The 17,008-nt window shown below is 52.1% G+C and overlaps 1 long non-coding RNA gene across 3 annotated transcripts; it reads right to left on the bottom strand.

The window, feature by feature from the left end:
- Positions 1–547: 547 nt before the first annotated feature.
- LOC119159268 lies at positions 548–16,968 on the bottom strand. 3 transcript variants are annotated; one of them, XR_005108055.1, is made up of 3 exons: positions 13,526–16,362; positions 3,083–3,660; positions 548–2,196 (listed from the first exon to the last, which is right to left on the bottom strand). It is a non-coding gene; the product is annotated as an uncharacterized LOC119159268 (long non-coding RNA). The 3 variants fall into 3 exon arrangements; XR_005108053.1 differs by lacking the exon at positions 548–2,196 and adding an exon at positions 16,840–16,968 and having other exon boundaries at positions 2,844–3,660; positions 13,526–14,521; XR_005108054.1 differs by lacking the exon at positions 548–2,196 and having other exon boundaries at positions 2,844–3,660; positions 13,526–13,699; positions 14,440–16,362.
- Between the last annotated feature and the right edge of the window lie 40 nt (positions 16,969–17,008).

Below are 17,008 nucleotides of genomic sequence, written 5' to 3'. Positions count from 1 at the left end.
AGCGGGGATGGGGGGGGCAGCGGGGATGGGATGACAGAGCTGGGATGGGATGGGGGGCAGCAGGGATGGAGGGCAGCGGGGCTGGGGGGGACAGAGCGGGGATGGGGGGCAGTGGGCATGGGATGGAGGGAGCAGCAGGGATGGGGGGCAGCGGGGCTGGGGGGCAGCGGGGGTGGGGGGGACAGCAGGGATGAGGGGGACTGCAGGGATGGGGGGACAGAGCTGGGATTGGGGGGGACCGCGGAGATGGGGGGGACACAATGGGGATGGGGGGGGCAGTGGGGATGGGGGGGCAGAGCAGGGATGGGGGGACAGAGCTGGGATGGGGGGGACAGCGAGGACAGGGGGACACAGAGCAGGTGGGGGGACAGAGTGGGGGGATGGGGGGACACAGCGGGGATGGGGGCCCGAGGGGGCCGGCAGGACAGAGCAGGGTGAGTGGGACGCAGGGGGTCTGCGCTGGGGGGAGCTGGGGGTGAGGGGCAGGGGGGCAGACAGGACGGGGGGGGCATGGTGGGGTCACTGGGGCAGTGGGTGCTGGGGGTCAGGCAGCTGCCTGGGGGCGAGGGGCTGGCTCGTCCCAGCGTCCCCCCAGCGTCCCCCCGCAGACCCCTGGCATCGGCTTTGGGTGCTGGACCCCCTCCCTGGGCCAGACGCTGCAGGTCCGGAGCTGCCTGGGACCAGGCTGGGGGGGAACTGCGGGGGGTCAAACATTTTGGGGATGTGGGGGGGCAGAGACCACCCCAGCACGGCCTTGGGCTGGGTCCCCGACCCCGGCTGGGACACAAACACGTGGCTTTTGGTCCATAACAGAGACCCCATCCCCACCGCTGCTTTTGGGGTGATTCCTGGGCTAAACCGCTCCCCAAAACCCCATCGCTTCGGGGGGGGGGAAGGGGGTGATGTCAGTGAGTCCCCCAGAGGTGACAAAACACAGCGGCGAGGCCAACCGCAGCCACCGCCAGCTCCAGCTGCTGCAGAAAGGCGGAAGAATATAGAATATATATTGAGTATCGCTATATAGGGTCCTTCTGTAGGTGGCTTCCGTGCTCAGGGGGTAATTCCCGGCGGCTCCCGGGTGGGAGCGGGGGAAAATCCAGCCCAAAGACCACGAGTGACCCAACGTTTGCCTGGGAGAGCAGAAAAACCGGGAGACGACGAAGCCCAGGGCTTCCCGGTGAGGTGGGCAGGAGGATGAAAACCCCCGCTGCCACACGGACCTGGCACGAAAATCCAGTTTTCCAAGTGAAACCAGGGTGCTTGTGTCCCTCCCCAAATTCCCTTCCCTGTTCCTTCCCCAAATACCCCCTTTCCCGGATGCCCAAACCCCAAATAACCCCCCAGGCTGGAGGATGCGCTCGTCCCACCACTGGCAAACCCCAAATAACCCCCCTGGTACCCCTCCACCAGTAACTTGCACATTTGCCCCAGGAACAGTTTGCAAACTCATAATATTATTTTCTTTTTTTGCAAATTAAAAAAAAAAATAAAAAATGTGCAGGTTTATTTTGCAAACAATAGTTTGCAAAAGCCGGGAGGATTTTTTCAGCGTAATCTTTTCCAACAGGATTTGAGCAGTAGCCCTGGGAAAATTCCCTTCAGATATTTTCTCTTGGGGAGGGTTTTTAGCAGAGTTTTGTGGGTTTTTTTCTTTCTTTTTTTTTTTCTTCACTCGTTTACAATCTCGAAAGCAAATTTCACGGCTGCTCGTAAACGTATCACACGCGAACCACCCGGAAAGCTTATTTCAGTGGTTTCCCAGCTAATGAGCACTGGAAAAAATGCAAAACCCCTGGGAAGGTGCCCAGCGGCTGGAGCGTGCTGGGGTGGGAGCAGCCGGTGCGGTGTCACCATCCAGTGCTGCAGTGACACAGACCCACTGGCTGGACCCTGCATGTCCAGTTTGGCTGGCCACAGCATCTCCAGCAGCTCCACGATCCCATTCTTCCCCATCCAGGGCAGCGGGGCTGGGTGGGAATAACTGTTGCTTTTCTCCTGCTGGGTTTCTCAGCTTGGCTTGGAGGAGGAGGAGGAGGAGGAAGGCTGTAAGCATTGGGGGGAGGGAGGAGATGCTCGATAGCCATGAGAGGTGGCGTAAAAATAATAAAATTCCCAATTCCTGGGCAAGCAGCGGAGGTCTTGGATTTATACCAGGTTGTGCCTCGTGGTGCCCTGTGGAGCAGCCATCAGGAATTGCTGTGAAACAGGGAAAAAAAAGGCTTTTAAAAATAAAAGAATTGGGCAAAGCTGTGACACTGCCCCTTCTCCCCTTATTTTGCTCCTGGGGCACTGAAACACACTGAAGAGCCACCACAGGATGCACCATGAACAGCTCCACTCCTTGTTCCAAGGATGCTCCAAGGATGCTCCCAGTTTTTCCAGCCACTTGGTGACCCCCCGATAACGCACGGAGCCTGGGGTATCTGTGGGTGCAATTCATACTCCCGTCCTGCCAGCGCTGTGGCCGCGGGGGTATTCCGAGGGGAAGGGATGGGATGGGATGGGATGGGATGGGATGGGATGGGATGGGAAGCATCCCATATCTCGAGCCCTGGGACGCACCCCAGGGGTTCACGTGGCCCATCTGGCTCTAATTAAGGAAGGAAAAAATAAGACAATGCTTGGAAAAGCAGCGTGACTCTGCGACGGGCCACCCAGCACCACCTCCCACAGCTGGTGATGCACCGAGCGCTCACAGTGCCTGTCCCAGCCCAACGCTGGCGGTGGGTCAGTGTGGGGCTACAGACCCCCGGGGTTCCCCCACGCATGGGGATGATGCCCAGGGGAAGAGCGAGCTGCTGCACAGCCGTCAAAACCAGGAACACGTTTTTATTATATTTTATTTATTTTATTGTACTTTTGTTTATTTTTTTGAGAATTGCTGCTTTAAAATGAGGGGGTTTCTTTATTTCAAAACAACGGCCAGCCCAAGCAGCCGCTGTTCACAACAGGGCAGGGATGGGCAGGAAAAACTTTATCCAGCCTCAGAAACCCCATCGAGCAGCCAGAACAGCCTGGGCGGTAGAAAATCCCCTCCGTTCCCCAAAGGCTTCCCGCAGGAAGGGCAGTGCATCCCACCTACCTCCCAGCCGGCACGCGGCGCTGGGATCACCACCGCAGCCGGTGCCATGGGGGAACGGAGTTTTTGCGTTTCCTTCATCCATTTTCCCATCTCCTGCAGCAAAACCACCGAACAATGTTCCCTCCGGCGACTTCCACAGGAATCCTGCTAATGTCATCTGCTTGGGCACGAGTCATTGTTAAGGGAAGAGTCTTATTTACCAGCTGCATTTGTTAAATTTCCCCTTCAAGTTTTGCTTCCGCCTATTAAAGTTGGGAAATGACGCGATGCATCCGAGCACCGGTGCCACCAGTGAGCTCATTTTATCCTTGATCCTCGGCACCAAACTGCAAGTTGTGGTGCAAGCCCCCGAGCGCAGCCGGCCAGGCTTCACCACACTGGGATGCTCCAAGCATCCCTGGGATGCAGTATCCTCAGCATCATGAGGAGCATGAGCCGGCTCTACCATCCCTTTCTGGAAAAAACATCTATTTTTTGGCTCCCAAGTTCAGTTTTCCCGTGTGGAAAGCATCGCTCCCACGCTGCTCCCTCGCTGCGGGACCTTTTACGGTTTGATCTCGGCACGTGAACTTTAATCACTGGAAAAAAAAAAAAAAAAAGACAAAATACAGAGATTGCGCAGAACGGGAATTAGGTTTTGGGAAAGGAGCATGGGATTTGAGATGGAAAAGATGTTGGTTTGGCTGCTTTTTTTGGCTGCTCTCCGGGTGGTGTTTTTGCTTTGTGTTGCAAGACATGAAAAGTGAGCAAGAACAAACGTAAAAGGAAAAAACTGAACAAAAATAGAGTGTTTTCTTTTTGCGGCCAGAAACACAATTCCAAATCAAGGCCCAGATTTCCCCAGTGGTCCCCAGCAGCTGAGGACCATCCCTCAGGCCGCGAGGATGCAGGATGCTGCTGGGGATGCTCCAGCTGGATGCCCCCGTGCTCGCCGCTGTGAAAGCACAGCCCAGTTTGGTGCCAAGGGTTCGTTTGTCCCTGTGTCCACCTTACGGTGCCCTTTATCCAGCTCCCTGAGTGGCAGTTCCATGCTGCAGGTACTACACTTTTTAAATTTTCCCCAAGTTTTTCCAAGTTTCACATCATCACGTCCCACCCTGAGGAGCCGTTCTCAGCCCCAGACCAGCAAATCCCATTCAGTTCCAACCCCAAGCTTCCATGCCAAGAAGTTTGTCCATCCCACCCCACCCACTCACCCAATAAAAGCCACCACCATCCTCACAAACCATCCTTGCCCCTTCCATCACTTTAAACCCACAATATTGTAACTCTCCCATGGCTCTCCCTCTCCCCACACCACCCAAGCACCTCCTAGCTGAGGCGGCAGCTCCAGCTCCGGTGGGATTCATCCCAGCGAGGTCAGACTTCTGCTTGGGTTGAGATTTTGAGTTTTGATGTTATTTTTGAGGGTCAAGGGGAGGGTTTGGAGATATTCGCTTCCTGTCTGCTCAGCCGCCCAGCTTTCCTCTGTGCTTAACCCTTTGCCATGCGTCTCCCTACGGATGGGAAAAGCCCTTTCAGCAAAGCACGTACATCCCCGGGAGCCCGGCAAATGTGTTTGGGATGCGCCTGGAAAGTTCTTCAGCTGGGTCCTGTATTAGTCGAAAAATAAAATCTGCCTTGGGCAATCCTTGGCTTAAAATTCATATGAATCCTTGGCTCAGGACTGACAGAAGTCTTTGGTTTAAGATTGATAGGAATCCTTGGCTTAAGAATGATAAGAATCCTTGGCTTAAAATCAATAGGAATCCTTGGCTTAAGATCAATAGGAATCCTTCCTTGGCTTATGATCGATAAGAATTCCTGGTTTAGGACTGATAGGAATCCTTGGCTTAAGATTGATAGGAATCCTTCCTTAGTTTAAGATCGATAGGAATCCTTGCCTTAAAATCAATAGGAATCCTTGGTTTAAGATCAATAGGAATCCTTCCTTGGCTTTTGATTGATAGGAATCCTTGGCTTAGGATCGGCAGGAATCCTTCCTTGGCTTATGATCGATAGGAGTCCTTGGCTTAAGAACGATAGGAATCCTTGGGTTAAGATCAATAGGAATCCTTCCTTGGCTTTTGATTGATAGGAATCCTTGGCATAAAATCAATAGGAATCCTCCCTTGGCTTAAGATCGATAGGACTCCTTGGTTTAAGATCAGTAGGAATCCTTGGCTATGATCGATAGGAATCCTTAGCTATGATTGACAGGAATCCTTGGCTATGATCAACAGGAATCCTTCCCTGGCTTACAATCGCCAGGATCCCTGGCTGAAATCGATGGCCGGGGACGAGGACAGCGCTGGCCATGCTCGTGGCAGCCCGCGCCCCCCCGCACAGCTGGTTGCCATTAAACGCCCCCGCCGTGCCGCGGAGCCCACTTCCCTCTTCTCATCCGCATCCCGGAGCGGGAGGCACCCTCTGAGGGGAGGGCGGGGGGGGGGAGATGTGATGCAGCTGGGAGCATCATCCTGAGCCACTGAACCGGGGAAAATGTGGAATCCAGAGCTGGGACCAGATTCTGACGAGGGGGAGAGGATGCCTCAGGGATGGTGGATAATGGCAAGGCGAGAGCACGCCGTGCAGCCCGTCCCGCTTCCTGGGGGATCTCCCCAGTTAGGGGTTCCTTCTCACCGTACCTCAAAGCACAGCTCCTCTTGGCCTTCCCAAGACGCACCTTACTCCTCCTCGCTTCGCTAACACCCGCTGCCTGCCCCAGCACCCAAACACATCATCACCCATCATGCTTGAGAGGAAGGAGGGAGCCGTCATGGCGGAATGCATGGGGTTTCCCCCAGGAAAACTCATTTTTATTGCTGCGTAAGCAAGAAAGTCACAGCGACCTCGGCGCCCCCCGCAGCAGACCCGCAGTGGGGAGCAGCACCCGGTGGGAACTGATTTCACACTGGTTTGCTCACACCCAATTTACGTCCTGCTCCTCTCAGTCCCCTGCTGCTTCACACCCCAGTTAACACCAGTTCCCACCAGCACCACGTCACCTTCTCGGAGGCCTTCTGCACCCGTATCAGCTTTTCCCCACGGTGCAGAAGAACTAGATTTTGTTTTCTTCCCCAAAAATGTTTTCCTATTTTATTTTTAGAGAAGAGAGGAAAACCAGCAACTGATGCCAACCCGTCCCAAGGCACCTCGCCCTGCAGGAGCCAGCAGTAAACACGGAACGCGGCTCCTGAAGCGCCCCAAGCCAGGGATTTCTAGTCACTATGGAATAAAATAAGCCTGTGACCGTTTGCATTTTGTCTGATGGAGAAACTGAGGCATGGGAAGGGGAAATGAAGCCAAGAAAATGTTCCCCAAGATTTTCAGGGAAGTTTGGAACTGAATCTGGCTCCCAGTCGTCGTTCCTGCCTTCGCCTCTTAATCGCCGCCTTCTCGACAAGAAGGATTTGCTATAAATAACATAATCAAAACCATCCTCCCCTTATCTGCAAGCTCATCCTGTGGCACTAACCCTCCCTGGGGAGTAACTTCCCAAGATTTGCAACTCAGCCATCGGGAAAAGTCTTTGCCAAAGGGGGAAAAACCTTCCCTCGCCGGAGCGGTGCCACGGCCACCGCGCATCTCCTGGCCCGTAGGGATAACGGGAGCCCAGCGCGCCATCGCACCACTCGGCAAACGGCCGAAAAACGTCTTTTCTCAGCGCGCGGAGGCTGCTCGGTCCAGCCCTCACAAGAGTCATTTCCTGCCTCCGCTGGGACGCCTCAAGAAATTCCCGAGCAGCAGTGCTGAGCCGCACCAGCGGACGGCATCGACGCGTAGGATGACGAACTTTTTAATTGTGGCACTCTTGGTTCTTCATTTCTTACTGGGTAAATACGTTTCGCTGGTTTTCTGGCTTGCAATTGAATTTTACCATGCTGCTAAGCGCCGGGTTTGGAATTATTTCTGCACTTCTGAGATGCTGCGGGTCGCTTGGGGTGGGGTCTTGGGATGTTTGCTTGGAGATGGGGGGTCTGCAGCCAAAAAAATAATGGGGGACCACATGATGTAATGAGTCAAAGTGTGTGCTTGCAGAATAGTCTGTGTGCTTGGAGATCGCAGCGTGTGCTTGCAGAATTACAGCCCCTGCTTGGAGAATAGAGCGTGATAATTAATGTTTTCCATATTGCACTCAAAATAATTTGCGATATACAGCTGGGAGCTATTAAGAGAGACAGATACAGGCAAGGGAAAAGAAAAGCCCCGCACCAAACAGGATTTCCTGAAGCATTAGGTGGGCACTTGGGGGCCATGGGGAGGACCAAAGCGGGGGCAATCGAGGGAGGGGAGGCATGGCACCGGCAGCCCCCAGGCGGGATGAGTGGCAGGAACCTGAGTAGGACAAGGGGGAACACACACATGCAATGAAGTAACATTTCTGGGAAAGTGAAGTTGTGGGCAGCACTGCCATGCCTGCCGCAAATAACCTTCCTCCTCCTCCCCGCTCGATGCGAAATGTCATGCCAGGGGTTAAAAGCGGCCACGGAGGGGGGGGATTTCCAGATGGAAACTCTTTGGGAAATACAACTCTTATTATTCTTAGTGTGGCTCCAGTGTAAATACAACGGCCAACTTGGAATAACTTTCCCAGAACGCTGCGTGCGCGGGGGGATGCGCTCCAGGAGCCGGAGCCAGAAAGGATGGAGGGCGAGCGTGGGAAGGCACGCGGGGTGGACGAGCATACGCTATACCACGCAGCTCCCGACTGCGGTCCCGGTGTCCCTGAAAGCTCGGGATGGGGACAGGGTGGGTCGAGGTGTTTCCCGTGGCAGGGCTGAGCGATGGAGAAGGCTGCGCGGTACCACGATCCGCAGACTTGACTCCTTCCCCTTTGGCTCCCCTGGCAGAAAGTCTTGGGCTGGGTCACTCTTTTCAGATAATTTCCTAATAATTGAGAGGTTTTGGATCTGGGCTTCTTGCTCAGCCCGCTGCCGGCGCTGAGAAACCCGGGGCTACGTTAGGAAATGGGGGGAAATTTTGGAGAGGGGCACCCAGAGCTATGGCTGGACCTGGGTACCACTGACAGCATCATCAACATTCTTAACACTGTAACTCATAATATTATAATTATCTTGTTAGATGAGCGGATCTGCTATATTTAAGTATCACAATATTAATATTAGATCTTGTATTATGGTATGAGTATCTTACTATCTTATTGTATGAGCACCTTCTATTATTATACGAGTATGTGAGTATTACAATATTAATATTTTCAATTAGTCTGCTTTACAAGACCCTGAGAAAAAGAAACCGCATGGAACCTTGTATTTGGAAAAGGGAAATGAGCAACGTGATACAGTTTTGACAACATCATACGATTCAGAAATCTATTTATAGCGACTCAACCCTACGGAAACGTGAGGCTCCCTTCTGAGCCTTCAGCAATTTCGCAGCAAAAGGCACACCAGGAATAAACCAGGCGGGTCGGTGGCCGAGGAGCGGCTCAAAACACAAGAAGCAGAGCTTTGAGATCCATCCCAAAATAAATCTGGGGTAGGGGGTGCAGGAACACGCTGGAAGGGCTGCTGCATCTCCCTCTCCCGGCACATCTGCGCCCAAAATAGAGGAAATAAAACCCCCTCTTGGGACGAGCTCTGGTCCGGTCTGCAACACGATATCTTTTGTTGTGAAGTCTCTGATTTAATTACGGACCAGATTGCGAATCCATTACTCCCACCAGGGAACAGGGTTTGCACAAAGCGCCAATAAATCATTGAAACTATTCATGTGAAACCGTATCCAGCCAGCTCGACGCGGGTCTCTGCCTGCGGTGCCGCATGATGAACCGTTCACTTTTTGTTTGTTTTTAGGGAACGCTGAGGTAGAAGAGGAGGAGATATCAGAGTTTTTATATGACTACGCATCTCGTTTCAGTGAGAAATTGCTTTTTGTTTATTTGTTTGTTTTTTTAATCACTTCATGCAAGCTGCATGAGCAACTTGGGATAACCCGGGTTGGAAGGGATGCCGGGAGGTCTCCATCCCGCCTCCGGCAGGCAGGGTGAAGCTTTGCCCACACAAACCACCGCAAAGGCTCTGAGAAGCCGCTGAATCTAGTCCTCAGCAATTACAAATAACACTGCACCCACCCCACCCCCTGTGCTGCCACCAGCACCCACCTCGGCGCCCTCAATCTTTAATTTAAGCCAAAAGCTCAATGCTGCCGTGCATGGCAGAAGGAAATTCAGGGGCTGCCACAGCCCCGGGTCCTTGCAGCATCATACGATTCAGAAATCTATTTATAGTGATATTGCAGCGTCGGAGCCTTGCAGAAATACCTGTAGGGAAACGGACCTGAGGTCTGGGGAGATGCTATTCTGATGAAGGAAGAGGTTTGCCAAATTGCGGCTGCGTGAGAATTTGAGTGGCGGGTCAGTCCCTGTGGGTGCTCGGGGCAGGACATGCAGAGCCGCAGTTTATTTCCCCAAGGTATTCAGATTAATTTAAATTATGTGGTCTATTCCGAGGGGAAAAGACACGCAATGATATTGTCACGACACAAGGGTGGGACACATCTGGTCCAACGCTGGACGATGTGCTCACAGCACAGGTTCCCCCCTACCCATTTTGTGTCAACAGAGAGAAATTGGTGCCCAGTATCTCCACTGGCTTTAAAAGGAGCCTCTGGAGACCCTCTCCCATGAAAACATTGGTGTCTGAACTACACTAGGAACCTCTGACCCAGACGTGAATAACCTGTAGGAAACACATGCCCCAACGCTGACTGCTATAAATTAAGCCACTCTCGGGCACAGGTGGCGTAAAACATCAACCAAGATGAAAAGTAAAGAACATTTTTCTGGAGCGGCTCTGCCCCCGGTAGCTCTTCTTACCATCTGAAATCACATCTTGCCAAGTTAAAAAGGTGACTGAGATGGACCAAGAGCAGGGACACCGCCAGCAGCTGCTCCTGGGCAGAGAATCGCTTCGATTCCCGCGGCAGTAACAGGCTCCCGCACCCCCAGCACGCTGCCATCGCAGCTCCCAAGTAAACTCAACCCAGGCAGCCCCTAAAATTAAATTTCCAACCTGTGGAATTGATGCTTGGTGTCATTGTTGTAACGGTTTGAGTGGGTAAGATGCCTGACTGGCTGTGCTGCCTATTAGCACAGCCTCATCAGGACAATGCTTTCATTCCAGGTGATTACTTATACGCAACTGTAGAATATTATTCTGATAACACCACGTTAATACCCACCATGTACATATATGAGGTGAGTTGGGCTTTCTCTTCGTATTTTTGGAAAAAAAAAAAAAAAAAAAAAAAAAAAGAGGCCTTCCTTGCCAAACCCACTGTCACAGGAAGGAATAAATGGATTAAAAATGCTGATTTTAAATTACTGAACAACTCACGTGGCTTTGGCCAAAGGACACCCATGCAATAGCTGGGGTTGGTTTGCCGCGGATTTATTCTGCCAGTTTGCAGAGAAGGTAAGAGAAGGGAAAATCCCTAATTTTCCTAATTAAATAATATCAGACCTGTCTCAGCGAGGGATCCCCCTGGATCCAAGTTGGACTTGATGATCTCAAAGGTCTTTTCCAACCTAAATGATTTGTAGTGAAGCCTATGCTGTGACACCATAGGTTATTCCTTTTCCTATACATCCATCCAAGCGCCATCAGGGCTTTGGGGAAGGGATTTCCAAAAGCAGATGTCACCCCCTGGATTTCAGTGATCGCTTTGCCCAGTGACAGATAAGGATGCTCCTGGGCAGCCACGCGATCTCTCCCCCTGGCAGCAATCACCAGGAACAGTTCAGAAGTCAGAGGCTCATTGGGGCACGAGCTCTGCCACTGGCTTTTAGCACATTAAAACAAGTGGTTTTTTTCCCACTGATTTATTTTCCTTGACTTGCCAGGAGCCTCAGGAGTCGGTGGGATCGCCCCTCCAGTGTCACCTCCCCCTCAGCCTCCTCCTCAGCCTCCTGGGTTTCCTGCTATGACCCCCGTGCTCCTCCTCAGAAGGTACTAAAGCCCCGTAGGATTTAAGCGCTCACTTAAAGCACGTCTTTAAGCTGGCAAAATTCAATTCTTCCTAAAGGAGCAGCAAGCAGCGCTTTGCAGCAACTTTCCAACATAATTCAAAAACTATTTAAGCCTTTCAGGCACCCAGCTGCCACGCTAGGGACAACCAAAGAAGCTTTAGTTGCTACTAATGACCTGAAGAGGCATTTTAGGGTATTTTTCCAAAGTGACCTCTTTGCATACAGCCTTCACCGGGAGCTTCAGTGGCACGACCACGCTGTCGGCACCCCTGGCCCAAACGGGGTCACAGCCCCAGGCACCACCACTGCTCAACCACCCAAATCCCCTTTTTTCCAGGGGCTGAAGCTCACCGACATCCCAGGTGCATGCAAAATCCCTGTCCTGCTGGAAGTGTGGCCTGAAACACAATAGAAGGACATAGCAACCACTTCCTCATCTTTTCCCCTCGTTTCAGACACGACGGTCTCGATGAAGGAAAGAACATCGTCACCGCGTGGGAAATTACATCCTCTCCACGAAGCCGTCACCTCCACCTTTAGTCCAGCTGTGACTTTATGTACAAAGTTTTCAATAAATGGGTGATGCCAACCCGAGCCATAAGAGTTGTACAAACACTCAAAAGCTTTGTAATGACTAGGTCCTTTCCGATTTCCTATTATTCAGTTGTAAATATGAACTCCTGCCAACAAAACTACTAACAATCTGTGTTTGGTCTCTAGTGTGACGCCACCAACACCCTCTAGGAAAACACAAGGAACACCGGCACCATCCACACCATGCGGTGTGCTAAACCTGCTCCTCCTGCCCCAATTCCCACCCCATTTCTTCAGGAAAACCTCAGCATTCCCAGACGGAGATTTTGCCATGTCCCACCTTCCCAGGTCACCACCTGAAACGGGGCCGTTTTGGGACAAACCCTCCATGCCGGCAACTGTCCGTCATGGGGTTTGTAGTGACTGGTGGTGCAGTTTCACCTGCTTGATAATCAGCAAACACCAGCAGAACAGGAATAACAAATACAAGAACCTTGTATCAGCATTGATCTCATCAAAAGGATCTTTTCAAGCATTTAAACCCATAAGCTACCAGCTACTGGCTAACTAGAAAAAGCAGGCAGATGTTTTCCACCTAGGTTTTCCGAGAATTCCTCTTTATACTATTTATTTTCTAGAAACACCAGCAATATCTGTGGCACAGTAAGAAGTCAGACCAAAACAAAAGCTCCTCCAGCCAACACAGCCCCTATCAGCTCTGCAAGGAGAACAAACTGTGCCAGATTATGTCTTTTTTGGGGAAGAAGTCTGAGTTTTTAAGGCTCCTCTTAGTCCAGCTGGGGAAAAAAAACCAAAACCCTGAACGTGCCATTCCACACTCTGTGTGTTTACTGTGCTTTTCTTGGGGAGAGTTATGGGGAAGGATGAGCAGCAAACCTGGTTCAGGTGCACCCAACGTGGTCTTGGGGCTCCTGCAAGTCAATGGAGGTTGAGTCAACCCAAGAGGCAGAGCTCACGGCGGTCACATCTGCACGGCCCCCAGGTCTGCAGAGCCCCAAGCTCCCTCGAGCACCTTCAAAACCCCCGGCAGAAATTCCCCAACCTGCCGGAGCAGGTACAACCCCAACCCACCCACCTCCTCCACACCCACAGAGCAGCCAGTCCCACCACCCCTCACCCCGGTCTGCAGGGCTGCCCAGGCTCCCAACCTGGAAAAGCAAAAATATTTTATTTCCTAGGGGAGCCAAGAGGGTCCAAAACATGGCCAGGAGCTGCTGAAGTGAGCGAGAGGCGAATGCGCTGCCAGCCAGTGCCACCTCCTGGCTCCTCATTGCTATAAGAGTTGCTAAAAAATGCTGAACTTTGCTTAGGAGAGCTTCGGAAAATAATTTCTGAACACGCAGCTTTGAGATTTTCAACCCTGCAACGAAGAAAAATCAAGGGGAAACAATACATATGCCATGAAGCTTCTAATACACTAGGTTTACTCATCATTAAGTTATTAGTAAATATTTAGTGGCATCGCTACTCCACGGTGGCGCTCCTGACACCAAGGGGCAGAAAACCAGACGCCCTTTCCAAAAGCGCCAGGTCAACCCAATCACAGGGGAATTAATTACGTGAAAACGCACACCACAAACACGGTTTACTGCAAAAACCCAGCTCACTTCAAGATCAGAAGAAAGGGCCAAAAACTATATTCAACTCAGAGGAGCATTCAGGGTATGTCCTTGACTTAATTACAGCTAACGATGTACAGCTGCAAACGACCCTACTGCTTTCCCAAAGCAGGTATTATTCACAAAAATCTCCTTAGTTTATAAATGCTCTAACCCAGGGAGCTCTGACCAGGGAAAATCCCAAGTTTTCCACTACAGGACACAGTCCTGCTCATGAAAATATTAGGAGTTTTAAGATGTTTTAATTCTTTTTCTTTGGAAAGGCACATCTGTGCTTCTAATAGCAAAAGATCTCACCCGGAATCCTTTCTGACAGCAAAGCCGGGAGCTTTCCCTCAGTCTGCACCCGAAGCCAGAGGCGAATCCATTCTCCTGCTCCACGTCCGGATGCTTTCCCAAGTTGCTTTCCCAGATTTGCCCCTTTTTTCACCGCTCGCGCAAGGTTCACCCAGCAAACCTCCATGGGATAAGCTGCTTTAACACAAAGAGGATTTTCCCTCCGGTTCTGAAAACCTTTCCTAGCTCCGGTCAGGCAAGAAGCAAGCAGAAGGTCTCCCAAGGTCCTGGCTGTTTTCTAGCAGCAATTTATCAAACTCTTTGAGGAGCAAATCCTGCTGCACCCCGTCTTTGCACAGCGTCCCTGGGGAGCTGCAGCCCACGATGGCTTTGCGAGAGCCCGGGCACATCCTGAAGCGGTGCTGGAGGAACGCTGCGCACCCTCTGCCATCCCGCAGTGCAGGGTAACCCCAGGTTTTGGATGCATTTAATGTGCTCCAGCCTCACATGGGGCATCCAGCCTCCGTGACTGCAAGAATGCAAGAAACCAAACAAAACCCCACCCAACAAAAAGGGGGTTGGGGTGGTTTTAGGGCTCATTTTCTCACGCCAGGTGTTGGTGACCCTAATTTTTGCATAGCACTTATACAGGAGCAACCATGGGAGGTTTAAGAGGAGCCTGGTTTCACCCCCAAAACCGCCAGTGATGTGCATAAACACGCAAAACGGCAGAATTGCGGCTCAAAGCCGCCCTCCCTGGGGCCAGCGAGGAGGTAACTGGTTCTGGGGTTTGCAACCCTCTATTTTAGATACCTGTTAAGATGAATTTCTGCCGATTTATGTAGTTATTGAAGAGGGCTGGGACTGGTCTCCTGCATTTATTATTTTTAAGTTATTACTTTGCTCAGCGTCCTGGTACATCCATTAATACCAACCTTGCTCGGATCTCGAAGCCCTAACAGGAGCGGCAGCACTAACATGGACTATTTCCATCAGCACCACATGGAGCAACAGGATCTGAAACAAACCAAAAGAAATGGTAATTCTCCTTTTATTCCTTAACTCTCCCATTTTTCTTCCATTTACTTCATGGCACGCCTCTCGGACCATGACTCCGGTAGCAAAAAGGCACAGGACGAGATGCAAACCCCGCATATGGCTGAACACACTCCTTTTTTCTGGCTCATCAGTAAAGTTAAGAGAGACACTTTGTAGGCTCAGCTTTTCCCCTGAAATACTTTTTTGCTGCTGCTGCCCCAAAGCAGACACCAAACTCAAAATTAAATTGATTTTGATGTGCCTAACACCAATACTGGAAGATCTGAGAGTCAACTGAAACCCCAGAACGTAGGCAAGCAGCAAGTACAATTCTGCAATGACAGAATATTGCCGGTATTGAATCCAGCCTCAACTCCCCCAACAAACTTATTTTTTTTCCAAACATCTATTTTTGAAGCACTTCAATATCAGCTGTCACAAATAAATTTCAGTTTCAGAGGGATGCTCTGCCCTCAGCACCGCAGGCAGCATTGCAACCAATTCTCCCCTTCACCCCTTAATTTTTTTCCTACACCAGCTGGTGACTTTGTATTTGAGACCCCCCCTAAAATAAAATACCTTCCTGCCCAAATATGGCACCAAATTGGCAAGATTGAGTCTTTTTGATCCCATTTTTAACCCCTTCTCAAATAACCAGAGAAACTGGCTGGCTGAACTCTCACTATTTGATCCTGAAACAGGAAATATTTTCTCTGCTCAGTTTACACAAAGCGGAACAGACCGGCAAATTCCCATGTTGGTTTTTTTGTTCTGCCACCGAGTTGCCAAAACGTCTCCGGCTATTTGAGTCCCAAAGTTAAAAAGAATCAACATATAAATATTTGGAATTGCTTGTTGGGGAGGGACTAACACTTCCAGCCTGGCTCGTGCTTTGTGTTAAGTAGAGTTAGTGGCTTATGGGCAGATTCCGCAGTGTAGCTGGAGATCAGCATCCTCCAGGACCGAAGCTTTAAATATAGAAATACTTTTATTTTAAATAGCAAAAAAGTTTCCCGTGCTTCCAGATGTATAGAAACCATACATATCCACCCAGAGGTGCCTCAGAATTAAAGGATCATGCTATCACATGGCTGTTTGCTCATGCATATACCTTGACCAATATATCCTGTATGTCTGCAAAGCTCCCTTCATGCATATTAAGAAAAAATAATGCAAATTAACAGTAACGACCATGGCTTCTTCTCAGTGGTGGGGGGCGGCGGGAAACCCAGATTGAGATCTGGCCAGACCTGACAGGGCCCAGTGGTATTCACCTGTGGTTTTGCTTTGGCATCACGTCACCCCCTGCCCATTTCCCTATTTGAGGAGTTCTTACATCCTTTATTTGTAGGTGGTTTTTTTTTTTCAAGTTTAACTGCAAGGCGTGCACAGCCATTGGCAGGGTGACAAGCTGATGGGGTCCAAATTTTAATTGGGGTGTCCAGGAAGCCCCCAGCCTGCCGTGGGGTGAGTGCTCCCACAGCAACCGGGATGCAGCAGAACAGGTCTGCCAGGAAAAGCAACGCTGGAAATCGCCTTCGGAGCCTGCAGGAGAGGGTACAACCCCGAGGTGTGCGACCCCCCCCAGCACCATGACCCACACATTGCCCCAGATGCAAACCCCGCACCCACAGCGCATCCCTCCACGTGCAAGATGCTGCATGCAAAAACTTGGCGGCGGTACCGGTGCAACGAGACCTACAAAACCTGGGTGCAGACTCCCACCATGCAACCGGGTGCTCAGCCCACCGTGCAATCCTGCTCGCAGTCCTCCACGCAACCCGCCGCCTGCAGCCCCCTTCTGCAACCACGCGTGCCACCCGCCGCTCGCCAAACGGTGCCTGGAGCCTCACCCCCCCTCCCCAAGCAGTCATGCAACACCCCCCGCGCCCCCGAGCGAGCAGCTCCCCCCAGTGCACCGGGCCATGCCAGCACCCGACCACCACCGCACAACTGGGGGTCTGCGCCCCCCGTGGGGGCAAGCAGAGGGCGCAAACCCCCGCGAGCAGCCCACCCCAGCGCAAGGGGATGTGCAAACCCCCCATCTGCACCCGCCGAGGCCAGACAAGGGGGCACAGGAGGCGGTCCAACACCCCCCCAATCCAGTCTCCCCTCTGTGTGACCGGACACGCAACCTCCCACACGCAACCCGCCCCCCCACACGTGCGGGGGTGCGAAGCCCCGCTCACAGGGGCAGCAGCGCCCCCCACCCCCCGCAGGGCCCGGCCAGCCGCCCCCACCGGCAGCCTGGCCGTGCAAACCCCCACGCGCGACCGTGACCCCCCGCTCCTGCCCACCACGTGCACAGGGCGCCCGGCGCGCAGCGCACGACTCCCGCCAGCCCGCGCGCGGCAGGCCAAACCCCACCCCTTCCTTCCCCTCCCCCGCTTTTAAAAGGCGGCGCGCCTGACGGGCAGCGCCGTTGCCCAATGGCGCGGCGCCCCCCGCGGCGCGGCGGGGCCAATC

Source organism: Falco rusticolus, chromosome 19, assembly GCF_015220075.1.
Source record: "Falco rusticolus isolate bFalRus1 chromosome 19, bFalRus1.pri, whole genome shotgun sequence".
Taxonomy (NCBI): Eukaryota; Metazoa; Chordata; class Aves; order Falconiformes; family Falconidae; genus Falco; species Falco rusticolus.
The sequence above is the reverse complement of the archived record's forward strand: the minus strand, read 5'-3'. Positions and strand labels throughout refer to the sequence as shown.